Here is a 23295-nt window from a genome sequence, read left to right as displayed (position 1 = left end):
ATCAGTAAAACTGAGGGTCCAGTGAGCTAAGGATGTTGGTTTTAAGGACACTGGTTCTAAAAAGGGTCCAGTGACCTGAACAAGCTATTTACATTTCTTAAAAATACACGTTTTAAACAGGCTGAGCTTTAAAGTTTTTAATGAAAGCTGCATTGATTTATTAGATAAACTGCCTCTCATCCCTCTTTCTTATCAAGTAGAAAGACTGTATGTACTTTATTGAAAGCATGCTAAATAGGAGACTTCCCTCAAAAGCTTTCATTTGAAAAACATTTTTAAAATCTACCTTTGCTTACCACACAATGGTATGTTGAAACAGTATCTTCTAAAAATTACAGTGATTAAAACTGACCAAAACTAATGTTCTTTAAAGATGTTAGTCTTGTCTTTATCTGAAGGGCCTTAACAACGTAGGTGAGACCTTTTAAAAGTAGCTAGCATGAATCTTAATCACATATTTATTTAAATGCTTATATTGTAACTAATAAAGTTATTAATGAGAAGCATGTGTTAATTGCCACAATTATTTAGTTAATGAAGAGCATGAACAGCTTAGGGAAGTTCAGTGCAGGCAGTTATCATACAATGGAAACCAGTCAGTAGCCATTCTGAACAAAGAGAATTCTGTAAAGCTGATATCTGTATGCACTGACCTCTGCAAACAGACTACACTGCAATCTCACAATAGAAGGACAAAAACGTATAGAGTAGTCCAAAATATTTATTTTCAAAAGTTAATTGTTTCTTTATATCTCAGTAGTGAAGATAGAAAATAAAAAGTAGGGCTGGGAAAACGAGACTGGCAGTGGAAACAGCATAGCTGTGGATGAAAGGAATGTGAACTGCAGGGAAGACATGCAGAACATCATTTGTATTAGTGTGAGGCAAACAGAGGATGAAGGAATAGGGAACCATGGAAAGATGGAAAAAAGACAAGGGAATGTAAAGACAGAAGATAGGGAAATGGAGATAAAACCTCAAGTTCTTTTTGCAGATCTGGATATTTCAAACACTAAAAGAGCCATTTTAAATATGATCAAGAGGTTTTATACTTCTCCAAAATAAATACAGCAGCCAGAATACACTGATGAATCTGACAAGAAAAGTCAAAGGACAAAACAACCAGTATTTGATAATATTATGTGCTAATGCTTGCTTAGTTTTCATTAAAATATTCTTATCTGACACTAAATAAAGCCAGATCACGGGAGTTTCCTGGCAGAAGCTGGCTGACGACAGGGGTCTGGTTTGGAATTGCACTGTTGGTGTGCTGTAAAGCGCCTTATCTAACTTTCGCAGTTATACCCCATTCAAACATTAGACATTGGGTTTGAGTTCATACTGAAAAGAAATCCATAGATATTAAAAGTGGAAATGCACAGTTAGGATGCGTATATATCCTTAATTATGGCATAAAGTGGCACAGTGAAGAGGAGGATTAAATTATCATCGAAGAGGTATCTGTTTCTTTTTCTCTAGTGTACAAATACTAAGATGCCTTAATTAGAGCCATATGGCTAGTGTATGGAGTCACTGCAGGGTATTGTTAATGCAGTTTGAGTGCCCAAACTATGATCATTCACATGTTTTTGAATTACTCTGAACAGTTATAGATAATAGAATCAACTTTGAAAATACTGGTTGAAAAGATCATTGGTTTTTCAATAATGATACCACACTCTTGTACAGTGTCTAACCACAAATTATAAGCATACCAACTCCATATTAATGTAGACATGCATCCACACAGTGGCTCTGATACGGTTACCTCCACAAGAACAGGTCATTTTGGAGAGAAGCCCAGAAAAAAAACAGGTATAGTTTAAATTACTGATCCAAGTCTGTGTCATTGTTCCATAGTACCATTAGGAGATAGTGCACAGGGGCACTCAGCATCTTACAAAATCAGTCCCTTATATATTTTAGAAAAGTCACAAGTCAACAAATAATCATGTAAGCAGTACAATATATCCCAAAACAAATTAGAAAACTGCTGGAAGGGTTCAGCAGAGAGCCAATGCATGTAAACATTGATTTCAGATGCGAGGACAGATGAAAATAGTTTAGAGGCAGCAGAACTTCATTTCTCAGATGATATTCTATTGGGAATCTTAAAATACAAAGTCATTTGAATGTACCAAATTCTGCTTTGATTGTGTGTTACCTCATCACTTGACACACCAGAAGAAGAAAGATGTTTCCTTAGCTTGCCAGTAATGAGGACAAAAGGCAAACTTAACAAGGTGCTAAACTGAAGGTAGGAAAAATTCTGTGTTATAAGGCAATGCTTAAAAATAAATGGTGGTATTAGTGGATAACGGGCAAATAAAACCAGACAGTAAATTACCTGTTGACTATTAACCTATTGGTCATCTTGCCTTTTCAACCTTTTTCTGCCTCAGTGGTAATACCATAACCAGGATCTTGCTGACAGGAACACTCCCACTCGTTGCTACTGAAACCACTTGCAAGTCAATGAGGTGTGGTCATTTACACCACCTGATGAGCTGGCATGGGTCATGCAAATTAGATCTCTGCCTGAATTCCTTGCATATACTAAACATCAGTAGTTGTTAGTAAGAGATTTGGTGTGTGGTAAGAGGGGAGACCACACTTAGGAGCATTTCACAGTCTTCAAAAAAAAACAAACCAAAACACAAAAACCAAACAAAAAGGGAACACTTATATCACTAAAAAAAACAGGGAACAGTTTCTTTACAAAATTAAAATGTTTATAAAGGCCAAACTGGTATCACAAGCAAAGAATGATGTAATCAAGTTCCTGATTCCATCACCTAGGATGTTAAAATATGGGGATAACATTGCAGATAGCAGAATTTTCTTGCTGCTCATTATCCTTCATTCAAGATTTAAATTAAGAAAGATAGCAAAAAACCCCCAAGAGCAGTATTTTCTTTCCGTGTTTACTACAAGACACCACAATGAATCAAACACATTGCTGTATCTTCAGTGCCCCATTATTATCAAGAATTGTCTGTTATTTCTATCATTGTCCTTCTTTTTATTTCCCTTGTGTGTTTCAGATCTATCTCCCATTAACTAGAAGGAGTAAAAAGCTGAGAAGGGAGACAGCTGAAATAATGAAAAGAATGTTTTCTGCTCTATGGCTGCCTGTAGACTCTGGTGGACTGGCCCTGCTCATATCCCTGCTGTTACTGCAGCTGCTGTCCAAACTCACTACGCAGTATATAAGAACTCTTATTTCTGCTTTAAAAAAAATTAAAAATCAGAGAAACTGAAAACTCATAAAAAGATTCTGCTCAACAGAATTTTCTGTTTTACACTACTTTCTTATCCTTATGTATACATTCTGCAAATCAAAAGATCTTGTTAACACACTTTGACGTGCTCTTGAACAGTAAATACAGTGTCATTATAACACTGATTAAGTGAACTTACATTTACTTTCTTACTTCCTTATTCACCAATGAGCAATAATACAGATGGCAGTGGAAAGACAGAGCAGGGGAGAAGCAGGTGTGGAGGAAGCATAGTACTGTCCATAAAAAAGACTAATATCTTGATTAGACTAACAGTGTTGCTCCAGAACTGGTATCTCAGAAATCTTATGAACCAATTGACATTAAGATGGATACATGAGCCACCTGCACCAAGTAAAACCAAGTTCAGTCAAGCATCTTCTCTCTAGCAGTGGCCCACAGCAATTGCCCAAGAAAAAGTAAAAGATGTTGGCACAAGCCTGAAATGATGCTTCCTCTGGTCCCCCAACCCTCTGCTGGACTTCAAAAGCTCATAAGCTCAGCACCCTTCTAGCTGAGAGGAGATGTCTGTGCTTCAACAGCCATTGATGGATTTTTCTTTCATTAATTTGTTCCAATGCTTTTTAATTTTTTATTTTGATCTAAAAGCATAATACTGCAGTATTTATTTTGGCAATTTCTCATTCACTGATTGAAGAAGCAATAACAAATGGGAGTCTATTTGGGGAAGAGATAAAAAAGTAGAGAATATGATGAATAAAATCCTAAAAATTTAAAAACTAACAGAGCCTTTTTTTTTTTTTTCCTTTTTAGAATACAGCTAGCCTCAGGAAAAACATGCCACCTTCCCTTGAGAATGTCTCTTTGACAGACTAGCAAAAAGCTAAACAGTATTTCACAGGAAGTTACACAGAAAAAAACCTCATACGAACAAAATAATAATAATAAAGTCTCCCTACAATTTTGTAAGCACATTTGTAAGCACAAGAAAAATGACATTAGCTGTGATTACCATTACATGTACAGAATTACAGGTAGGTCTCCATGCAAGTATGGAGATCAGAGTATTTCACCTACAATCTACCCATAGATCCAAGAACATATTACCAAAACTCAAACAAGATACAGGTAATTGGTGTGCACCATTGTTTCCTCGGCTTTCAAAGGCTTTCTTCTTACTTCTTGAGAGCACACACCGGACACCAAATGAAGCACAGCTGTGGCTTTGGTGGCACTCTGGGATGTAAAATTAAATGTTCTATCTGTAAGCTATAAAGAGGACTGTTCTGCCATCTCTACATAAGCAGATCTGCCATGTAAGTGTAATGGACATGCCACACACCCCAGAAGACACACCCCAGGAAACAGAAGAGCTGGAACTGTGGTGTGGAGCAGGAATGGCCCTGGCTTTGGGAAGGATGCACAGGGACAGCCCAACCCCCCGGCATGGCTCGTCTGGGCCCAGCCAGCCCAGCTGGGCCAGCTTGAGGGTCACCCCTGGATAAAATGATGTTAGTGATGGCAAGGTGAAAAGGCAAGCTGCAAAATGAATTTGGCAGGAAAATAAATGCCCTGCAGTATGTTGGATGTATTTAAGAAAAGCAGAGAGTTTTTCTGGTAGAGAAACACAACTGCTGCCAAACCAAATTGCTGCTCTTGTGAATCTTCCAAGAACGTGCCATACCATTCTGCATTGTGTATTTCTCCATGTGACAAAACTCTCCAATTTGGCAAGTTAACATAAAAACCTATATAAATGATGTATTAACAACATACAGACCCAGTATCACACCTTTAAGTGTGATGTTAGTCTTCCAGTAACAGTTCAAGACATCCCCCCTCCTCTTTTTGAGTACTGTTAGGACAGCCTGCATGACAGAAATCCCCTTCTCTTGATCACATCACCATTTTGCTACCAAAACAAGTTAATTATCAGTAACACCACTGTTAAGAATTGCCGAAGTGGGGATAGGCCTCGATATTTTAAAACCATCATGCCTTTGTTAATTGAACAGGAGCATTTACCTTTTGCCGCATCTGTTGAGTTCTCCCACCTGCAGGTGGCACACAGTTTTCACCAAGTTCAGGGATCCAGGCTCACAACCATGACTCAATGAAATATTCACTTACCCAAAACCAAGAACATCAGCCAGAAACTGATTGTCAAAATGACTGTTTCCCTCTAGCAGCTGGAAGCTTTCTGGCAGTTGTGATTTTTCAGGTGGCTCCATTCAGTGACACTGGTTATACTGATTTCACCTCCACTCTCATTAACTTATTCTCTCCTTCCCTTTGCTCTCTTAATTGCAGGTCTTAGGTTATTGATACCTGACAACAAAGAGGAAAACAATAACAAGTCCAAAAATCAAGGGAAGCATTGGCAGTGATTCTGTATACTTAGCCTTAATCCTCCCTCTTTGGAGGGATAAAATGTCCTTTTTCAGTAGCTGGCCTCCATGTTAATTATATTTTTTAAAACCCATTTTCAGGATAGATAGAAAGTAGTTATTCTGTCTTTGTATTACAGATCAAAAGGATACAAGCTGTGGGCCATTCCAGAGATTAAAGTTGATCTACCACACTCTGCCAGACTGGCAACATTTAAGACATGAAAGGAGTTAGCAAGTAGAAGGTCTGTTAGTAACAACACTTCAGATTTCACAATTTTATCAGCTTTTGTAATTCTAACTAGTTCCATTTAAAGCAATACCCAGTTTCCAAAAACATTCTAGGAGATTTCTTTGTTTGGATTGTTATTACTTTTGCTTTATAAATATAGAACCATCAGTATTTAAAGGCCTAACTCATACCCATTTTCAATGGATCAGGTCTATGGATTTGCTGTATATAGGGACTTTTAACACAAATGTTTTAGTTTAGGGATTTTTAGTGTCTGTGGGAATATTTGCTTCAATAAGTCAGGGAACAAGGTAACCTCTAAGACAGCTTCTATTTCTTGATAACTTTATTACTTAATGAAGAGAACTGTATTATTAGAACAATAAATATATAAAAAGCACAAAATACAATTCAAGCACACAAAAAATAAAAACAATTTTCTGTCATTTAGGTACTTTAGATAGGATTATTTCTCAATTTTCTTCTATGAACAAAAGTAGAGAATAGTAAAAGTCTCCCCTTATACAAAGACATGGATGGGATTTACAGAGACATATTGCTTAACTTTTTGATCTCAATGATCTGGCTGAGGAAAGTGAAACTAGACATTTACCATTACTGTTCTGTGTCACAGAGCAATTATAAAGGACAGGCAGTCTTTCTGAATGCACACCTTGGGGTCTGAAACTCAAAGACCACACAGATCCTCTGGCACAAATAGGAGAACAGAACAGAAATGGTTTTTTAGTAAATTTTCCCAGTTGCAGAACTCTCTTCATTTTATTCTCTTGGAAGTTTGGGGAGCAGAAATGATTAGCTTTGTTCAGATTTTGAAACTGGGAGTGGAGACGGAAGAAACACAAAGTCAGTTTGTAATTCAGGAAATGAATGACTAACAAAACACCATACCCTTGACAGATGAGGCAACCAGACCACACAGGAGAATGATGTCCTTGTCAGACTCAAGCTGGAAGACATTGCTCAAGACTGGGACAAAGAATGATAGTGAATCATATTGACCATGATGTTCACTGCTATTCAAGAAAGAAAAGTTGGAGCTATCTTAGAGTTTGAATAGCACCCATTTCTAATATCCAAGCACTAAACATTTGTGCAGACAGGCTAACTCCCTGGGGGACTGTAGGGAATCTTCCACTGCTGTCTCCGTAACAAAAAATGTCTCTGTTTGAAAAAAACTTACCAAACAACATCTACATCCCTGAGAGCAGCTCAGAACAAGGACTGATTTAGATGATTTACAAAACATTCAAACATTGTTTTTTCTCTATTGTAATAAGACAAGAACATTTTTACGAACCTTGTAATGAGGGAACAGACACAGATGTCATATTCCTCTCTTGGGGTCCCTTGCTGCTTTCTGTTATGATGGGAGTAATTTTTTGTGAACTGGTGAAATTAAGTCCCTGCCCCATCAACCTAAAGAACATAGGCAGCATTGAGGTACTTCATAAAATCAAGCAGATACACTTCTCTCAGTTCACAGCTGAACTCAGTCCTATCCTATATACCCACCAAATTCTTAAACAAAAGCTGTGCTGCTTCAAAAGAAGCAATGCTTCCCTGTAACACCAATACGTGGATTATAATGGAGGGAAAAAAAAGCTATTTTCAGCAGCTACTACCAGCATGTTCACATGACCAGTGTTTAATTAGGTTGTGTCATGGTTCTAATCTGATACTTCATTAACTGAGAATGTTACCTGTGTTTCTGTTGGAAATATCAAGAAGCATTCATGTGTGAAAAAGGAACTTTATTATTCTACATAGTTTATTTGTACTCTTATTCAAGCTCTGTTCTTCGGCAGCCTGACTCAGTGTCAGCAACCCCAAGGGTACTTGTGTGTATTTCTCCTTTACATTTTTTGTCTATGTCTGGTAATTCTGCAACTCAAATTTTCTTTTTGCAAGGAAAATACCACTCCCAGGCATGCTGCACATCTCATGCCCTGGAATTGTACCTTCGTGCACTGATAGACGAGGGCTGGCCCTTGCTTAATGGCCAGTTCAGCAATCCACATATAGTGAATTTCACATGTCCTGACTCTGAGGGTCTTTAATATTTCATCACGGTTTTCCATTAACATAGAATTCAGACTGCAAGAGCTGCCCAAGGGAAACGAACACCCACAACTCATGTTTTCAGGGCACTTTAAATCCTTCTGGCAGGTTTGAAAACCTTGGCCTTTGGAGTTACAGTTTCTCTGTACTTACCAAAATGAGAGAGAAAATCTTGCTCTGAGTAAAAGTCAGTGGAAGTTTTGCTACTGATTTCAGTGGCATCAAGATTTCACTCAAGAAATTCAACAGACGAATTCAAGGAAACACTGGCTGACTTTGACCATAGGTTTCTAACTGTGGTGCAGCATTTTCTACAGACACACAAAGCACTCAAGGCAGTAATGCCTCTGCCGGGGGGTTGTTCTTTGAGCTCTGCTAACTGAGACAGCAGCCCTTGTTGTCTGAATGCTGATGCCATGCTCAAGCCCATCTTTATCTGCTTTCCAGACAGGGGTCTGGACTGAGCATCTCACATGGACAGAGAGACCTTCCATGGATGTGGGAATGGACTAATACACTGTCCAGTCTGCCCATTACTTAACCCCAGATTACTTTGGGTTTAGTGTTGCTTGTTCTGAAACCCTTTTGCAGATTTCCCCCCCTCTGTGCAATCTACGGCACGCATACACAGTATTCTGGATCCCACTCCAAAGTTGGATGCCTTCTTCCATAAAAACCAAAAGGCACCAAAATTTGCACATCTTTGCATACATATATTCATGCATATACTTTTAAGAGATATGAAATACAGAAAACACTGCAAACATTAAAATAACTCATTATGCTTTATAAAGCCTTAAAGTTACGCAGTTCTTTGTGACAAACTCTGAGCTGCAAACCTTTTGTTTAAAAACCCTGTTTATTTGGTTGCTAAATGCTTAAAAGATGCTGCAACCACTCATACGCATCCGTGCTAGAGTCAGAAGCACTGTGCCCTCTGCTGCACGTGACCTCAGTGACAGGGAATGATTGACGGCTGGTCACTGGCAGATGTTCTTGAAGATAAGGCACCCTGTACATTTGGTCTTCATCCCTAAATTGGCAGATACTTCCTGCTCTAAAGCCTTGATTAGAAGAGCTGATCATCCATATATGCACTCCCAGTTATTCCCTGCCTCCATGATGATATAATGTGGTCAGGCTCAAATGCACAGGATAAGCAGGCTGGCCAACGCGTTTCAGAGTACAGGTGCTCCTTCACAAAAGAGAAACTGAAATACAGTTCTGTTGTGGGACAATTCAATCTCCCGACCTAACTACCAAGTGATAGGATGACTTCTGGCCACCCTGATCAGACAGAGTTTCACGCACTGCCTGTTGGTTTTCTAGACAGACAGTCTGACGATTCAGAGTTTTGCACAAAGAGCACTGTTAATTGAGAACAATTGCAGAAGATAGCTCACTGGATCTCTTCCGTATGGTTACTACCAAGCTAATAAATTTTTTCCCCATAATGTACTAGGAGACAAAACCACAAACTGAAATTTAGCATAATAACAAAACAAATCTCAACTTGATATTCCTGCTTCTTAAAGATACCATCAATTGCAAATAATCTTACTGTACTTTAGGAACAGTCAATTTATTTAGTATTTATTAACACAAATGCTAACAAGAGATAGACGTGTTTTTGAATCTACACTTGAAAAGGTAACAGGCCAAGAGCTTCTGAAATGATGAGAAATTACTGAACCAGTTTAAACAAAATAAGCACACCCTTGAGACAGTCCAGCTGAAACTTTCCATTAAAACGTCTGGGAGCGCTCAGTACCTGGCAATTTCCAGCCAAATTGCCAGAACGAATTAGCAGATGTGCTTTCACTGTGCGTCTCAAACTCATAAAATCCATACAAAAATGGGCACTAAGACAATGAGTAAAAACAACATTAAGAATTGCACAAGGCAAAAAATCCATTTAGAGCAAAGAATTTCTGCTATTTTGAGCAGTATTCAGAAAATCAGAGGTTTTAACAAACTGAATGTGATGCACTGGAAAAAATAATCAGGTAAAGCAATATAGGGAAAATGTTTATAGTGTAGTCGTCCCTCACTTTCTGCCTTCCTGTATGAAGAATGAGCATGAGGAAAGAGGGCTTTGGAAGATGATGCATCAACCATCTGGAGATAAAAGATCCACAGCAAGAACCTTTAAGTCAATTTATCAGAAGCGTCTTACACAATCTATAAAACACAGAGGCAAACATTTCTTGTGGCAGAAGTGTCAAAACCAAACAAGTACCAGCACCAAAGCTCACTGGGTCTAAGATAAATGCAGTTTTAGGCTTAGGATGGATTGAATCACTGTCAGAAATATCCCATCTTGAACAAAATTCCCAGTTAGGGGTTTGAATGGGTAAGATAGCTGTTGTTACTTTACTTCCACAATTAGATGAGATAGTTTTATCCCCAGTTTCCTGTTTTGAAAAGTGCCCATTCCCCATCCTTCTCTTGGCATTAACTAAATAAATTTATAGTCTGTCATGTTAAACCTATTCCCATTGCAGCTTTCTTTAATCTTGTGCATCCAGATCACCATACATAATTGCACACATTATTTTACTGCTTTCACTATTGTTTTATATGGCCTAGCTGACATTTAACAAAGTCAGCTGCAATTTAAAATGTATGAAGTTGTCATTATTCATCAGAAACTTATTTAGCCTTTACGTTAAAGAAGAGGCTGAGTAAACTGCAAATATGTTTTCTGTCATATAATCTGGGACAATTCCAGTTCACTGCTTTTACCTTTCTGAATTGCCTAACATATTCTTAAATGCATTTTATAGCAAAGGGAAAATTTCACAGACACTAATACACTCAAATATTTATTCAGGTCACACACCATTCTGCCATTCATTGAACAGTAAGCAGCAATAAAAAACACCACTTACATTATTCATTAGATGTAAAAAGGGGACTGGAGCTCATGAAACGTACCATCTTGTGCTAATCTCTGGTGCAGGGAGTTATCAAGCTGCTCTCAGGTAAGCAGGTTTTTCCACTAACAGGTGGTTGCGTATCAGACCTTCAGTTAACAAATGTCATTCCTGAGTGCACACCAACACCTTAAATGAGAGCCCTAATTTCCATAAGCAGTATTTCAAGCTTCCTCAAATTCATAACTTGATTGCTTTATGCTACTTTCTTCTCAATCTTAGGCCTACATAGAAACTTCATCAAAAAGTTAAAAGACTGTTCATACAATGGCCCAGATCATTTGTCCTCCAGTCTCCCATGCCACACCTAGGTTATATCTTACCCTGAAAACATGGGAGGGCTCATACAACTCACAACTATGTTATGCAGGTGTTAGCCGAAAGCACTGCTTTTGTTCTTTGTACTGAAGATCCACACAGTGTGTAAAGATCTTATTCTTACCCTTCAGGAGTGGAAATTAGGAGAGGTCCCTCTCTCAGAAGTATTACTAGAAATAATGTGCAGGAAACAGAAAATGACAAGGTAATGCCTCTAACAAAGCACGGGGATGTATGATTAACCTGCAGTTTAATGAAGAAACTAGGCCCCTCAAAAGTTCGCCACCTCAAACTCCTAAGAGAGTTTTCTATTGCAGCAATGAAATGAAACACCTTTCCTCTGTGGGTTACGTTTAGCACTATGACTACAGTATTTGCACAGCAATTGAGAGAAAGGAAAGAGGTGGTTTGAACATAAACAAAAGGCAAAAGTGCTAGAACAGTCATCTCCAGACAAGTTTGGCTCATGTTTTTAATGCCACCATAGTGATGATAAAAAGCTGGGATTATAAAAATTAACCTACTTCCTGAACAGTTACAAAAGACATAGCCAGTTGCCCTCAAAGAAATTTGATTAATTCAACATCCTTCAGAATTTCAAAGGTTAAAACTATAACTTAAGAAGCACAAGCTAATTGTCTTAGTGGAACCAGGGCTAGGGTTTTGGGTTTTTTTTAATCTTTGTAGAGATAAAAGAAATTTCAAACCCCCATCATATTTCTCTGCATTAGCCTCACAGCTTCTCCCTTGAAATACTGATAATAAATTACAGTACTTAGGGCTTCCAGAAGGATGAAACGGAAAGTAAATTATAATGCATCATTTGCCTTTTTTAGAGCATCATCTTACAGAGACATAGTAATACGTCTGCAGAATCAGATCACCTTTGGTAAAGTCCCACCATGCGGAAGTATCTGTTGCTCTGGGCTAGCACCGTGCATATTACTCTCGGAGAGGAAATTCATCTCCTTGTATTTGCTTTTAAAAATGTTTCCAGTCAAAGGCTCTCATGCTGTGGACTGCTGAGTTCTATACTAGCAAGGGAGAAGGAAGGCACACTGATATTATATTGGTCTCCAAGCAAACAAACAAAAGCTAAACCCATGGCTGGCTACAATAAGGCTGGCCAATGCCAGTGCTCCACCTGTGATTACATTTGTACTCTCACTCTTCCTACACTTTGGAATGTCATTCCGCTCCACAAATGATGCCACTGAAGCCAGAGAAATTTCGACAGTAAGGTATGAATCAAGAGCAAAAGGATTTGAATCTAATCCAACAGCTCCATAAACCATTTTAAAAGTTTTGGGAAGAGCTTTGGTAGATGTTTTTTTGTTTGCTTTTCTTAGCTTGGTCAAAGAAGTGACAAATTAATTATTTGCATAACTGTTCCTATATAGCAGGCTTGGTATTTTAGTTAACCTGACAAAGGCACCATCTGGCCTGGAGAAATGATTTGTTTCATCACAAGCATTATGAAAACAGTTGAGAGCAAATCCTAATTAATACACAAGGCAAGTCCAATTTACTTAAGAACCACTTCTCACGACTTTATCAGACATTAATTTAAAGTAAGGATGGCACACTTGGTGCGCTCGCTTGAATACCAATAACCCATGATGTTTTTCCAATTCAAAAGTATTACACAGAAGCGTTATTAACTAAAGTTTAGGAATAAGTTTTACTAAAATTTTCAGATAGGGTTATTTCCTGTGGGATTTTAATGTCATCTTATGGGACATGCCACAAAAGGAAACCTATCTTAATGCATTATCTTTTACGTTAGTTTTGTTTTAGATGAGTAAGTTTTCTAGGTCTCAAAATGAAAGGCTCATTCAGCATTTCAACGGCAGCATTTCAACAGAAATTCTCAGTGGAGAATTTCTCCACAAATGGGTCCTGATACACAGCTTTGGACTGACACCACTGCTGTGAGCAAAACTGTCTTAACTTGGGGAATTTTTACTTGATTTTATTTCTTGCCAATTAATACAAACACCTAATCACTGACTCAGGTACTGAGACAAAAGAAGATGTAAACAATTCAACTTATGGTATATGGATGACTGGGTAAAACACTAAAACTCTGCACTCTATGCCCAATACACACCACAAAATTTGTTAGCCTTCCTCAGTACGTGCCACACGCTATGGCATGTTGATTCTTATTTGAGAAGAGGCTAACGGCAACACTCTTCGGGACTTGCCTGAAAAAAGGCTTTGAGAAAAAAAAGGGCACTACACCATGCCTGGCCAGGAGGCCATTATCAGTTTGCTTTTCTTGCTCAGCATCTCCAGAGTATTTGAACATAACTGTCTTATGCTAATGGTAATGCAAGTATCCATAGCACCACAAGATAACTCGGGCTGGAAAGGGACCTCAGGAGGACTCTGGTCCCACCTCAGATACGGGGTTGACCAGGTTGCTGAGGGCACACTAAGCTCTTACTGCTTTCCATAGTCAAATCGGTATTGCAAAATACACTGGTAACCAGCTAGTTGGCATTTTGTAACTTTCTGAATGCTTACTGTATTAAGGAATTATGAGAAAACAAGCAGTACTAAATGAACAGGAAGACAAGAGGGTTTCAATTCCACAGAATACAGGAGAGTGAACAGTTCGGGTAATGTTACTCAACACTGCATTGTTCCTGCCATTTCTTAAACAGTAACTGGTAAAACTATTGCTCGACTCTCATTGTTGTCTTCAATCATTTACTTTTTTTTAAATCATGTCAAACATGGGAGATTTCATGCAAATATACATACAGCACTTTACTTTCCCCTGCCAGTGGTTTTATTAAGCTACTCACATATCTTCTACATTAGTTATCACTGTGCTAATAGACTTTTTCCTAAAATCATATCTGCCATTTCTTTCAAGATTCTTTCTAATAATTTTCAAACTGGCATTAATATTCCTTCCTGCTGCACAGTTCTGCTATTTTAAGTGAGATTTTAATTTTATTCTTGGGATTGGTCTTCAGAAGACAAAATCTCTTAAAAGGTTTCACTATCAAGTGATATGGAACTTAGTTTTATTTCTTATTACAGGCTTTTAAGATGTAGGCACTTACTCTACAGTTCACACCGAACCTTTTTGCCTCAAAGAAATCAAGACTTTAATAGCATGTATTAGTCACACCTGTCTGTCACATTATTTCGTAACTTCTCTTGGTTCCAAAGAGGCTCGTCCCTTTGAGAAACAAGTGAGGTTTGCTTATGATATAAGATATTGCAACTAAGTTGTCCTGGTTTTGGCTGGGATAATTTTCTTTCTAGTAGCTACTATAGTGTTATGTTTTGGATTTAGTATGAGAAGAATGTTGATAACACACCGATGTTTTCAGTTGTTGCTAAGTAGTGTTTCGGCTAAGTGAAGGATTTTTCAGCTTCTCATGCCCAGCCAGCGAGAAAGCTGGAGGGGCACAAGAAGGTGAGAGGGGACACAGCCAGGGCAGCTGACCCCAACTGGCCAAAGGGGTATTCCATATATGTGATGTCATGCCCAGTTTATATAAACTGGGGGGAGGTGGCCTGGGAGGATCGCTGCTTGGGAGCTAACTGGGCATCAGTTGGCAAGTGGTGAGCAACTGCATTGTGTATCATTTGTTGTGTATATTCCAATTCTTTTATCATTATTATTATTGTAATTTTATTATTGTTGCTGTTGTTATTATTATTATTTTCTTCCTTTCTGTCCTATTAAACTGTCTTTATCTCAACCCACAAGTTTTATTTTTTTTTTTCCGATTCTCTCCCCCATCCCACTGGGTGGGGGGGAGTGAGCGAGCGGCTGTGTGGTGCTTAGTTGCTGGCTGGGGTTAAACCACAATGTAAGTTCACTTTAGATAAAATAAAATGGGGTGGAAAAATACAGGCTGAACACTCTGAAGAAAATGTTTAAGTTGGCTGAAGTCTCATTTCAAGCTATTTCTGATTTTACCTTTCCTTGGCTTCAACAAATGCAGCATTAGCCCATCTAATAACGTGGGAGTACTTCACAGGAACACAGATCAAATGACAGTCTGCTTTGAACATCTGTTCTTTGATAAGTCTCATAGAGATGCACTAGTGATTCTAGTTTTGCAGGATTTCCAAAACTTTGTGTGATAGCACGCACTTTGTTTACATAGCAATGCTCTGGCTTTGCATATAGGAGTGATATCACCCCTCAATTACTGATCCAAAATTTAGTCAGCATATAAGAAACAGAATACAGTTGCCCAAAGCTTCTATTGCCAGCTTCTCAGCTATATGAAACCATTGTACCTATCTGTATCTCACAGGTAGATTGCTACATCCCTGTGTGTTATTTCCTAGTTTATGCCTACAAAGGAAAACACACAAGACCTCCTCTGAAACATCACCAAAATTCAGTCAAAACTAAATAGCTGCTTCTTTGCTTCAGAAAATTCTAGATTTAGTAATTTGTCAAGCATGTACATGAGAAAAGATAGTAAATCTGCAAAGGAGGAGGGAGGGTCACTTGAAATTCAATCTAATTTGAATCAAGGGATGTTAACTTGCATCATATAAAAATAAAAAAAGAAAGATGAAGAGCTTAATCTGAAATTCCAAATGAAAATCCTGTAAATGATGAAACATTAGATACCATAAAGCATTTTCTTCCTCGTAGGTATCTGTATAAATCAGCATTTTTTCAAAGTTTGGCACTCTTTTTAAAGAAAAAGGCAGTCCTCTGTCAAAAATATGACGACATATTCTTAGCTGGTAAGATTAATAGGACTATAGTGATATTCAGGTAGCTGGATAGTCTCCCATCAACTTCAGGCTTCTCACTGGCACTGTGAGGCAGAGCACCTGTTTTTTTCCATGAAGAGACCAGGCTCCTAAGTACATTCCTCTGAGTTGAGTGGAGTGCAACGAGGTGTCTCAGTTAAACGACAGCAAAACTCTCATTGAAGCTCTCAACAGGAAAACCCCCATACACACTGACATGCATACCATTCTTCCCTCCCCAGTTTTTCAGTGAGAAACATTCAACTATAACTAATCCTCAACTAAGGGGGAGTTTTCTCAATTTTCTGCAATTTTCTAAGTTGCCTATAATGATGCCTATATCACCTGTCTTAATATCTAATTATGTTCTTTGACACTACACTAGACTGCGGTTGGTGTTTTCTGCAGCTGCACTGGAAATCCCTCTCAGGACTACAGACCAGTCGTAAACAAACAAAAACCCTATGTTGTAAAACAGATTCTCAGATTCCAAAAAATAATTTAAAGAAAAAAATAATTTTAGTTTAAAGGTAACTTCCTACAGTGAAAAATATGCTTGTGGTCTTTTGTGTCTAACTTCTTGGAAAACAAAGATTTATGAGTCTTTCTTTTTTACCCACCTTAATTCACACTTGGACTAACTGGTTTTGCTGGTGGGATGGGGAAGGGCAGTGATTCTGGCACTGCCAGTGAAATAAGCTGAAATTTGAACAAATGAGCAGGAAAGACATTTGAGGCAATCTACCTGGAATTCTTCAGTTTCAGTCAACTTCTATGAAGGTCTGCTCGAGGGAGAGGGGAGAACGTGATTTTTCATTCAGTCCTGCAATCTCTCCCATAAGAGTGGATGCTGTGGAGCTGACTGTAGGCAGAACAAAGTCAGCAACTGCTGGGTAGAGCAGACTCCAAGGCCACTGAAACGGCCACAAAAACTCCTCTGCCATTCATAAAATTGGAGTCTGAGGTAGCCGTGATTGCTGATGATTTTCCTTATGTTTTAGTAACAAAGGAAAAGGAGGTTCTGCCAGGGGTGACATTAATCTTACTCATCCTTCCCCTCTGTCAGCCTGCTACAATACTACACTACTGCAGAGGAGCATTTGGAAAATACAATGTATGGTGTGGTTAAGGAGAGATTGGTGGGAATCATCTGAAGGTTCCCCTACATGGGCACATAAAGCCTTGTTTGTCTGAGACCAGAGGGAAACAAAAATCATGTTAGTAAAAAGCATGCACAAGGAGATAAAGGCTGAAGCCTCATTCTCCCTGGAAAAATGGCTTTCCTCTAGAGCATCCTTAAAGGAGACAGATATTTATACCCTCAGTGATTTGTCAGCTAGAGTCAAAAAGCCCCGCAGAATTGCATTACCCCATACACAAAAATACTGTTCTGCAATAAGCCACTGTCATGATGTAATACACATATATGTATTCTGCCTCCTATTTTATAGGAGACAAATTTCATGACAGCTTATTTTCTGGTTTACCTACAGGAAAGCTGATGTGAAAATGTCCTTCCTCCCCATTTTTCCTCTTGGGAGGAGATGACTCATAGCAAATTGTTATCTCATTGGAATAACCTTGTTATCAAGAGGTAGCTGATGATATAACCCTTTATAAAGTAACAAGGTTGATTTTTCAGCGATCTAAAGGATGGGGATGCCTGCCCTCTACTTCTCTGAAAATTTCACTTGGCATTCCTCTGTGATTTTCTGTCTCTGCTGTGTTTGGTAAACGTGTGTGTTTTTCTTCCCCTTGAAAGAAATGCAGGTCATCAAAACGATGTAAGAGAGACAAACAAATAAAATAAACTGCTGAGTCACTAAGACAAGATGTGTGCTCACAGTCCTCAAGGTTTGGGGTCATAGTTGTCACACGCAAAGGGTAACACTGAAGTGAAAGCAAGCACAAGGCCAGAAAATAAAGACCTAACTTTTGTTTCAGCTTCAATTTATGCTTTGAAAACGGAAACCACAGAAGTGCTCCACTCTAGAGAGCAATCATGCTGTAACCCTCCTACTGACCTCTGCATGGAGGTGCTGAGAAATTCCATGCTTGAAAAGGATGTAATTAGTAATAATGATTAAGAATCATACAATAATTAGTACTTAAGAAAACCACTTGTCCTTGAGAGCTTTCAGTTAAAGACCAGAAAGAGATTAGAGTAAAAATGATCCAAATCAGTAATATGATACTTTGGAACAGAAACGGGATCTGCTTTTACATACAGAAAGAGTCATGCATGTCCTAGGTTCTAACTGTAATTCCACTGTGGGAAAAGACAAGAGCAAAAGATAAGAGTAACACTGGAGAACATTCCAGGCCAAGAAATAAATGAGCAACTATCAATTGATAAGCAAGTTTTTGAGGAGAAAACATCTGTATAGCATTTGGAAACAAGATATAATATACTGTTAGTTCTAACAAAACTTCTTTGCCACTGCAAGGTTATTCCAGTGAGATAACTCTGTATTCTTATGATACCACCTCCAGGCGATCTCAGTTTCCCACCTCTGAATCCTCATACCCAAAAGCCTCACTCACTTGTTTGACTCTTGCGCTAGCAGGCATTGCTACAACTCTGACTCACCAAACTGAATACTCACTGAACCCAATCTCCAACAAAGATCTTCTTCTCTGTTTTTTGTAACTCTTATCTCTCTCCTCTGGTCCTTATACTGACTTCTTATAGCTTGAGTTACTGACTCCTATCTGCAATTTCTCTGTGGCTCTACTCTGCCCCCTTTATTTACTTGCAGTGACTCCCAAGCCTGACTGGAACTGCTCTTTTATTGTTTTATACCATACACTGTTGCTCCTTAGAAGACTAAGAATATCTTCTGAGCAACTAATAAAGGCATAAGGCCTTTATTCCAACTTCATATGCCCACTTTCTCAAGAAGTCTTTTAATATAAAACTATAATGCAAAAATCAGAGCAGTGCAGGAAGGGAATTCATCATTAGCATTGCTACGGGTGTGAATCCACCCTATTATCATTTTACAAGCGTATTCTGAAATGACAGACTATCAAGCCCACTGGTTTTCCATGCACTTTCTCCACAATTTTTTTTCAGTGCACTTTCCTCTTTTCATTTAATGCACCCTGCAGACCAAGGCCCATGGGCTTGCCCAAGTGACACACTCAGCACTGCCTGGCACATTCAAAATTCACAGACCGATGACAGTTTAGGACACTTCAAGTCTGCAGTAATTTCTGGGGTGAGTGTTTCACAAATTGTGTCGAAACTTTTTAATAAAACAGCCAGAGTATTCACATAATTAAGCCTGATGTCACTTCCAGAAGGTTTCCAAGTCAGACAGATTGGTTTTATAGCAGGCACTCATGCAGCATTCCCAGCCTCATTCTCCCTTGTTCAGGACGTATGTTCATACCTGTCCAGAAACTCATTGCTTGCCTTTAACCTAAATGCATTTTTCTTCTTCAACATTTTCCAAGTCTGTAAATCTGTTCATTACTTTCTACAATTTATTGCCTTCCTTGAATACTGCATTGTTTAGCAGGTCTCCATACTATTGCTCGTTTCAGACCTCATTTTAACACTTCACCTCCTTCTCAGAGCTTCAGGATCACTGCAGCCAAAACACAGAAATTCCCTCTTCATCCATGATGCATCACCCCATACTTCAGTCATCTTCACTGTTTCAGAGATGATACTCCCTCCTTAACCAACCACCTACTTCCACGGCTGAAAACAGGCCCCCAGTGCTGAGCACCATGGTTACCATCTCAAGGCATTCACATTTTCTCTCTAGCTTTTAATTCCTTCTTGAAATAAAAGAAAAAAAGCCTTTCGCCTTATTGCCAACATCATACACCTTCAACTGTAAACATAAATTACCTAAGAAAATAGAAAATTTGTTTTATTTTCTCTGAGGAAAGCTGCTGCATGTTCCAGGAGATGAACTGTAGTTGGCTTCAAAGGCTGTCACATGTGACTCTCCCCTTCTTTGACAGCACAGGTTACACCTGCTGATCATCAGTGCCAATTAGGAATCATTTTCCTTGCATTTAGTTTTACATTGATGCAACTAACAGAATCAGGCATGTTAGCAGGATCTGTGCATATATGGCTGACCGAAACCTACTTATTCAATTTTCTTGAATTCAGTTTATTCGTTATATACTACTACTTGATTTTTTGGGGGTTGGGGACAGGGACACAGAGAAGGGAAGACAAAAGAACCTCCTGACCAGATTCACACCACCTTTTATGCCTAGTGGGTCACCCAAGGACAAAATTATGAACCATTAAATTGTAATTGATCTGTCCTGATTTTCATCAACTGAGAATTTTAACCTTAATAACCTTGATGATACAAACATCAGGGATTACGAAGTTCCCCAGCCAGGACCCCCACACAACCTCGCTTACCTCCATGCCATAAATAATGTTTCATCCTTCCTCCTGCCCTCATAAAATAAGTTGTTTCCAACTCAGCCACTCCATGCCAACAGTAACTTGGTAGTGCCCTTTCTGCCTCAGTTAGGCAAGCTGCCATCCTTATGCAGGGCCCACATGCAGACTGGATTCAGTACAACAAAAGAGTACTCGATGGGATATATACGATGTAGAAGAAGCCACCTGAAGTAACAGTTGTGAAATGTGGGTCCTAATCCTGCAAAGATGTGCAGGGCTGTACACACGGCAAAGGAGCGTCAGACAGACCCTTACAATGGGGACTTGGAGCAGCAACTGAGCAAGAGGAAAGTTATGTTTAAGTCCTCACCTGCTCGTAAGTGTGTTCAGTTGATTGATACAAGGCTTCATTCGCCAGTGGAAGTGTGAAATCAATTTCATATAAATTGGAACATACACACAAAAATCTTATCACTGCCTAAAGATATATTTCTATTACTATGTTCACTGTTTTCTTCAATCAGCTTAGTATTTATGGGGTGACTGAAAAAGAATCCTATACATTATTTATTACCATTGATTTTAAGCAAGTCATTCAATTCATAACCATGAATTACCTAAGAAAATAGAGTGTTTATCTTATTTTTTCTTTCTAAGGAAAATTAAGTATTTAATTATTAATGGGATTTTACTGTTGAATTTAGTAAACAGGTCTTTAAAAATAACAAAGGGGGATAGAGATAACTACCCATGGTACAGTCATGCAATGTCACTAATAACTCCAGTGTTTACTGCCTTTCTTAATTTAAGGAAGTATTGGTGCTGATTTAGAAAGAAAGTTGCATCTAATAACAAACAAAAAAAAGCCCTCTGTTCCAGTGTTTTCTGAATTTACATTTGAAAAAGGCTCATTTTCAGCAGAGGCCTTTACGTTCTGTCTAGACCAGTTCTGCTCTGCTGACCACTCATTATGGTAACAGGCCACAATGAAAAATCCCATGGAGGATGCAGATCAATTAATGACATTCACTTACCAATATTGATAAGGCCATGCGTTGTTCGACTTCCCCTTTGATTCCTTCTGTCATGAGGAAATGGTTACACCCCTTCTGTAGGGCAGAGGAAAATGGAATTCATGAAAATTAAATGACTTCGAGGTTTATAAAAATCCTATCTAACTCGAATGGAAAATGGCCAATTAAATAAGTTAAAGAGCAAAACCCAGTAAAACAGCACAGGCTCAGATCTTTGCTCTGACTGCGCAACCCTGTGGTGAGATGATTTTGTATAGTATCGTACAAGCTAATGACCAGATCAAGAGCATCCAGGAATGCATCTCTGCCAAAGTACTAGCTTTCAAGCATTTTTTAGATAATACTTTTTCCATTCAATCTCTTACAAATTCACATACTCCCAATTTCAATTTCCTGGATTTTTGGTTATCCTCATCCTGGAACATTTGCTATCTTCTAATGGTAAGTCTGTTATACATACCTAAGAGTATACACAGCTGTTCTGCTAACACATTATTCTGATAAATCTGTTTCTTTATCAGTCTTTAAAATGTCAGCTTTTTCATTACTGCGATATTTTTTATTCCATTAAAAAACTTGCAACTAACTATTAATTTTTTATGGGTTATCAGTTGCAATCCACTTATATCCAGGCAAAGTGCAACAGTTTATAAAATCGTGTGTTGTGTGGTATGTGACTGATGAGATGCTGTAACTTATTAAGCAAAAAATATTTCCCTTAGTCCACTCTTCTGAAATTATTCCTACAGCCGAGAAAATCTTCCAGCCAGGCCAAAGCCTAACTGCCTACATCTGCATTCCTGTTTGGTTTTATTGCTTTGGCTAAGGAAGTGATCAACAAGGAGATGTAGCCTGCCAGAAACAGGATAGCTTGTAGTCTTAGCACTCCTGCTGACTTCCCAAGCCAAGGCAACTAGGAGCACACACAGGGACCGGAGGCACTAGCAAGACCCCAGGGTAACCCATATGCAATTTCTCTACATTGTACATCACTAGTTCACAAACACTACTGGAGCCAAGAGGAGTTTTTAGATGTAGCCCTACTTTGCTGTACTTAAAACTGTACTTAAAACCTCTCTCACGTGCCTGGAGGTTTGTTTTTCAACAGCCAATTTCTGCAGCCTAACTTACTCAGAAAATGTGTAAGTACCATCACTGCAGTTATGTTCTCAGGTCTGCCTGAGCCTGCTCTGTTTTCCTGTGCTGCCCTTTTTTATGCCATGTTTTCCACTGTGAAGCCCCAAGCCCTACTGAGTACACAGCACACTCTCCACCAGTGCCCACCTCTCACGAATGCCCCCAATGTCTGCTAGCTTCGCCCCAAAGCCACTTCATGACCCACTGCCTGCCCTTCAGGCTCTGTATCTTCCCAGTGCTGCTCTTCTCTCCCATCCGCCTTTCAGGAGAAAGGCATCCTGCCAGGTGCCAGCACTGCACCCTGGCTGTCACTGAGATAACCCTCTCAATATCTGAGCAGCCCAGCAGAAGGCAAAACCAGTGGCTGTTCTTTGAACAGTTCACTTTCCTTCTTCTTATCTCCTGCCTGCATCTCCTCCCTCCTCTTTCTTATCCTTTGCCATATCAAGGCCACAACTTCATGTTCTGCAAAAAAAATGTATCTCTAGAAACTAAATGCTTTAAAAGTCAGTGTAGTTTATTCTTTACAGCCGTTTCATTATCAGGTATACCCGCTGAGACTAGCAACAGAGGGACTGAAGAGTGCCAATGGGAAAGATGTGTTTGTCATCTGACCACATAGCTATTAGGAACTGGCAGGATCATTTTAGTACAGGTAATTCTGCTGGAAAGAAGGGATATGTGCCATTTTGGGAATGGCAGATACGCAAGGGGGAAATGACAACTAAATCCCAAAGGCAGACCAGAATGCAGAAAAAAAAATCAGGGATTACTTTGAAGTTTCTAATCCAGTGCTCTGGAGTTTC

The 23295-nt window shown here is 38.9% G+C and overlaps 1 long non-coding RNA gene across 1 annotated transcript in view; it reads right to left on the bottom strand.

The window, feature by feature from the left end:
* Window positions 1-21429, bottom strand: part of LOC128147419 (uncharacterized) — a 110559-nt gene extending 89130 nt beyond the window's left edge. Inside the window, exons 1-2 of the long non-coding RNA XR_008237019.1 lie at window positions 21353-21429; window positions 5373-5570 (exon numbers count right to left, since the gene is read on the bottom strand). This is a non-coding gene — a long non-coding RNA (uncharacterized LOC128147419). The remainder of the gene's footprint in view (window positions 1-5372; window positions 5571-21352) is intronic.
* Between the last annotated feature and the right edge of the window lie 1866 nt (window positions 21430-23295).

This window comes from Harpia harpyja, chromosome 10 (assembly GCF_026419915.1).
Source record: "Harpia harpyja isolate bHarHar1 chromosome 10, bHarHar1 primary haplotype, whole genome shotgun sequence".
In the NCBI taxonomy this organism is placed as follows: Eukaryota; Metazoa; Chordata; class Aves; order Accipitriformes; family Accipitridae; genus Harpia; species Harpia harpyja.
The sequence above is the reverse complement of the archived record's forward strand: the minus strand, read 5'-3'. Positions and strand labels throughout refer to the sequence as shown.